The sequence below is a fragment of the Ceratotherium simum genome, chromosome 34, assembly GCF_057802395.1.
Source record: "Ceratotherium simum simum isolate JZ-2026a chromosome 34, ASM5780239v1, whole genome shotgun sequence".
In the NCBI taxonomy this organism is placed as follows: domain Eukaryota; kingdom Metazoa; phylum Chordata; class Mammalia; order Perissodactyla; family Rhinocerotidae; genus Ceratotherium; species Ceratotherium simum.
In genome coordinates, this window is record NC_141933.1 from 19,468,583 (window position 1) to 19,474,915 (window position 6,333).

At 35.8% G+C, this 6,333-nt stretch overlaps 1 pseudogene; it reads right to left on the bottom strand.

Annotated features, from left to right (window-relative positions):
- Positions 1-1,320: 1,320 nt before the first annotated feature.
- LOC101394041 (olfactory receptor 5J3-like) lies at positions 1,321-2,299 on the bottom strand (annotated as a pseudogene).
- Positions 2,300-6,333: the final 4,034 nt, after the last annotated feature.

Here is a 6,333-nt window from a genome sequence, read left to right on the forward strand (position 1 = left end):
GAGATAGGTCTTGGCAGCCTGAGAGGTCTCTCACTCTTTTCCTTTTAGCCTCCATGGCTGTTCTCTTTCTGCTGCAATCCAGGCAGCAGCAGAGGGTCAGCCCAGTTCTGCTGAGGTCAGTGGCAAGAAATTCTCGGACAACAGCCAGGAGTCCTACAATTCAACCCAATTCTGACACTATCTACCTGGAGACAACATCAGATTCCACAGGTTGAGGGCTCAGTCCACGGTACTGACCTCCCCCACTTCAGATGCAAATCACAAGTCCAAAGGTTGTGCTTGTGCTTCTGACCTGGTGAGAATAAATCAAGGGTTTCCATGACCTCCCTCCTTGGGTTCCATACATTTGCTGCAGTGGCTCACAGAACTCAGAAAACCAGGTTACTCACTAGATTACTGGTTTATTACAAAGGATGTCAAATGATATAAATCAACAGTCAGATGAAGAGATACATAGAAACAGATACGGAGCAAAGAAGCTTCTGTCCTCATTGAATTTGGGGCCCAGTACAGAGGCATGTGGAAGCAGTCTAGTTCAACAACCTCAAATCTCTCTGAACCCATTCCTTTTGGGTTTTTAGGGAGGCTTCCTTACATAGGCAGGATTAATGAAACCATTGGCCATTGATGATTCATTCAACCTCCAGCCCCTCTCCCCTCTTTGGAAATCAGGTTGAGGAACTGAAAATCCCCAACATCTATTCATGGTTGCTTCCCCTGGTAACTAGCCACATCCTTCAGTGCTTTGCCAAAGTCGTCTCATTGACATAACAAAAGACACCTCTATGACTCTCATCACTTAGGAAATTCCAAGGGTTGTAGGAGCTCTGTGTCAGTAACTAGAAGAAGACTAAACGTATATTTCTTCTTACGAATTGCAATACCACAACCATTCTTTAGACTAGTTAAAATATAAGTCAATGAAGGCAAATTTCAGCTATATAATTATATCTACGTTCTTGGAAACTTAAGAATCAATTATTTTTCTCTTAGAAAGTACCTTATTTCTATGTCCTTAAATAAAATATTATTACACAATTATATTCTTCAAATAACAGAAATACATAAATGTAACACTGTCTTTTGTATTGATTCAGAGATTCATAACCGAGAATATGAGAAGAACTACGAGACAGGCTATTGTTTTTGGGATGCAGATGTATGAATTAAACAGCTTTCCTTTCTGGCTGCCTCCTCATATGACAAATAAGTGTATAGAATGAAAAAATCTGTACAAGCCTTAGAAACTTTAACATTTATGGAATTCCTGGAAATAAGAGCCAATTGATCAAATGTTGTAGGATTAACAGGGACTTGTAGTTAACAGGGAAAATGTTTCATTTCTATGGCCCTTCTCACAGCAGCCTTTATCTCCTTGTTTCTCAGACTGTAAATCAATGGGTTTAACATGGGAATCACTAGTGTACAGAACACAGAAACCACCTTCTCCTGTTCTACAGAATACTGAAAACTTGGTTTAATGTAATTGAAGCTTAAGGTACCATACAATATGGTCACAGCAGTCAGGTGAGAGGCACAGATGGAGAAAGCTTTCTGTCTGCCTGCTGCTGAGCAGATCTTCAGGACAGCAACAGCAATGAATATGTAGGAAATGACCACAATCAAGAGGGTGGCCATGGCAATGACTCCAGAGAAGGTTAAGAGCAACAACTCATTCAGGGAGGTGTGAGAACATGACAGCTTTAGGAGGGACAGAGCATCACAGAAGAAGTGGACCCACAAAAGGACAGTCCCCCTAAGCTCACTGTGTGTGTCAATGAGTTAATCATTCCACCTATGAATGACCCAATGACCAGCCCTACGCACTTCCTCTTAGACATGGCTGCAGTGTAAAGCAAAGTCTTGGCAATGGCCACATAACGGTCATATGCCATCACCGACAGCAGGAAGCCTTCTGTGGTGATGAACACCCCAAAAAACAAAAGCTGCACTACGCAGGCAGAGAGTGAGATGGTTCCCCTCACAACCAAGAAGCTGATCAGCATTTTCGGTGCAATAGCAGATGAACAGCAGGCGTCTACAAATGAAAGGCAGCTGAGGAAAAAGCACATGGGTGTGTGGAGCTTGCGAGTGACTTGGATTAAGAAGATCATGCCTAGATTCCCCACCAAGGTAATGGCCTAAATCAGCAGGAACAGCACAAAAAGCACTACTTTCAGTCCAACACAGTCTGTCAGCCCCAAGAGAATAAACTCAGTAACAGCAGTAAAATTCTCTTCAGTCATTTGTTTATTCCTTATCTAGAAATCAGAGGTGAAAAAGATGAGGAGATTAGAATGGACACAGGAGAATCTGATATTTATTAAAAGCAAACAGAAACATTTATAGCCTTGGGTACTTGGAGAAATACATTTTTTTGCTGAACCTAAGTTTCCTCATTTATAATAGTAGGAGTTGACTAGATTGTCTCAATTTTTCTTCAGTGCTAGTTATGATTCTATCCCATAAGGAAATATGTGAAATAGCATTTTGACTCTCAAAAATTTTAGTGTGTCTAAAGTGCCTGCCTCTACAGGAAGGTGATACTGACATGAGGGACAGTGATGGCGAGTAAAAAGAATCTGCAAAATTAAATTTAAGCACTTTTTGAACTCTTCATTTTGGATACAAAAGAATTAATTACAAGAAGATCTAAAATCAGGTGCACTATTAACTATGCAGTTAATCCACAAAAGCACTCTGATGTAAGGAGAGAATTGGCAAGGATTATGAGGCAGTGAGCCTGACCTCCAAAGATGATACCATGATACTCTGTAAAGTGCATAAATCTCTGGCCTCTTCTGACACCTCCTTACCAGCAGCATGGAAGGAGACCCTCAGTGGAATTACCCAGTGATGAGACTCAGATCAGTGAAAACCAGGTCTTGCTTAAAAGAAGCAATTAGAAGCGTTTATAAGTTATCTGAGGCCCTGAATAAATAAATTACATATTTATTTTTGCTATTAACTTGTTTTCATATAAATTCCTGTGTAGATGTTATATATTATTTAATTGTTTGCTATGTACATGCATATACAAATTAAGTATATGTATTTATACACTCACATACACACATATATAGAAAAGATAAAATCTAAAATGGGGATAATCACAATCACCTATTGCCCTAGAAACTTTCTCATATCCTTCATATGATGATACTTATGTATGACTATTATGGTTTTCATTAGATAGTTTGGTTACTTATGCTTTTTATTCTATTGCATTATATTTCTATAAGAATTGATATGTCCATAATAAAACTCTCTCCCATATTCTATATTTAGGTAAGAGAGTGTAGTTTTAGAAATAAAGAAATAAAAACAATGATCAAATTTGGCCTATATATTTCAATTCTATCAATTTATTTGGATTAAAATGTTTTAATTTACCACAAAAGGAAAGTGGTTAGCAGTAGCCCAAAGTGGGATTAAAATATGTTGCTGTGACTTTTTGACTTATTGGTGTTGGGAAATCTCTTTATCTTCTTTCAGCCTGTGCATAATTACACCCACATCTCATGTTCATTGAAAAGAAAATAGGAGATATTGGAAGCAAAATGCTAAGTGTTGCTTTGGTGTATAATAAGTACTCAAATTATAGATAGTAAGATAGTAGGCAGATAAGTAGGTAGATAAGCAATATATTCATTAATAATTGATACATGAGGTTTTTTAGGGAGGGTGTAGAGGAATATAAATCATGAAAAAAGGTACTATAGACAACTAATTACTTTTCCTCTATTTTAAATCTCTGGTTCATTTTATTTAAAATGATAATTAAGTGGAAATACAAATGGATGGTTTACAACTTTCTTTGATAAATTATTAGCCTATAATTTTCACGATTTTCTCACAGCTGCTGAGAAACTACCATATATTTGCTAAAATGCGTGAGTTCTTTCAACAAATAATGTTAAGCCAGAACATTTCAAAACAGAATGTAACATCAGTTCATCACATCTGAACTGTCCAACACAGTAGCTAGTAACTACATGTTTATTTATACAGAAATTGAAACTACATAAAATTAAAATTGTATTTCTTTGAACTAGTTCCAATTCAAGTGCTTAATAGCCATATGTGACTCACAGCCACTATATTTAACAGCACAGATTATAAACATTTCCATCACTGCAGAAAGTTGCACTGGTTAGAGCTCTCTTCTAACACTGACTCATCTTTTTAGAATAGCAATTGGATAAGATTTTCTCAAGAAAGATTATCTATTGTAAATAGTTTTCATTACGAGCATAATTAAGGAAATAGGATTTCAAAATGGAATTTAGAAATTCAATTATATTACTTATTCAGGGATGTCCATTTTCTGCAAAATTTAAGGAGATGTAAACAAATTTGAATGATAGGATATGGAGTTGGATCAAATGACCTCTAATATTCTTATCACTCATATGATTCTATTAGATTTAAAACAAACTTTCTAACTGATCTATTAAATATGAGAAAAATCAAAAAGGAAAAATCAACTTTAACAAAATAAATTTAACTTACCAGAAGAAAATATTTTAAAATTTCAACTTTAGAAACTTCATATCCTTTTCCATGGTTTCCTAACCTTTACTCAAAAAGAATTTCAGTTAATGATTATACAATACGCAGCATTATTAAATATTTGAATAGTAAGTAGCTGAAGATAACTCTAGGAAAAATAATTGAAGATAAATCTTAACTTTTAATACACAGAAAGCAGAATAACAAATTAAGAAATAAAGTCTTAACATATTTATTCTTTTTCATCTAAAAGGACAAACTTGGATAGAGGGGACAGCTGTATATATACATTTAACTCAGCCTCTAATGAGCTCCGTCACAGCTTAAACATTACAGAGTAACAAATTAAACCTTAGGAAACACTCTATTTCTTAAGGGATTTTACATTTTCCCATCCATCATATATCTCCCTAGAGGATATAATTAACTAAAATGCTATAACAATTTAAGAAAACATCAAGCAGAAGATAGGGGGGATTCTTGAATTCAGTAAAATATAATAGGAACAATAATGCAAAAGAATTTGATCAATGGCACAGTGAATTACCTAAGTGATAAATGCTTAGATGTTACAAACTTTGTCTTTATGTGGATATGCAAGACAAGGAACCTGACAAATGCTGCTACTTTTAAAGGCTTCTTTACAAGCAACATACACACAGAGTACAGCAAATTTCTGATAGTGAGGATGTCTACCTTTATTCTGAATTTAACATGCAGAATGAGTTGGGAAGAATCCTGGTAGAAATCTGGTTTAGATTCAATGCTTACACTCATCAAACTAATGGATGACATATTCTAGGCACTATGTAACACACTAGAGATAAAGGGGTTATCAAACATGATTGAATATCATTTTCAGAAAGATTGAAGAATAAATATACTTCCAAAGACACTTATATCAGAATATCTAGAAATCTGTTCCAAAAATAGATCATCATCATGGGTAAAAATGAGACAGATGATAAAAATTAGACTGATAAGTGGAAATCTATAATATGCATTTCCTGAGGGCTTTTGTCAATCTTTGTAACTTGGATTTTAATAATTCTCCTGTTGAAAACAACTGGAAAATTGGAGAACACACATGTAAGAAATGTTTTGAGGTATTTGACAACTGGTGGTACAGGACTATGATCTGTGAGAGAAGGGACACATTTGCTGGTCCCTGACTCAGGGTGGTGGTGGGGCACATGGAGAACACAATAGGCATATTGAGCTGAAGGCACAAAATTAGATGAGGCAGGGCTGAGGTGCCTGGAATATGTGAAGCTGAGTACTGGAATGGAGAGACTTAAGCAGACAAAGTGGTTCAGATGCTGGCATGAAGTCTGTCTGAGACGTTGAATGATTCCTAAGCTGCAAATATAAAGGTAAGACTCCGTAAGACCAGATCAGGAACAACTAGCAGGGAAAGAGAAACTACCAGAGATTTCTATGATGAAACTACCAGTCCACAAAGGGTTGGGATATGTTCAACTGCTGTCAAACATTAGTGAGGAAACTCAATGAATATTTACAGCATTCAATGGAAACAGCAGAAGAGAGAAGAAATTACCTCAGAGGACAGGATTTATTAGACTCCCCTCTAAACAGAACTCAACATTAGCTCTCAAAAAGATTAAGCAGATTTGCAAGTAAATAAACTGCCTGCCAAACAAAACTCAACACTGTTTAAAAAACAATTAAAAAATTCTGACAACTGCAGAATGTCTTCTATGTCCAGCATCCAAAGAAATATTTATTTTCACATTGAAGAACATAGAAAATGTTATCCCTAACCATGAGAAAAATAAATCATCACTACTAGACACAAGAATA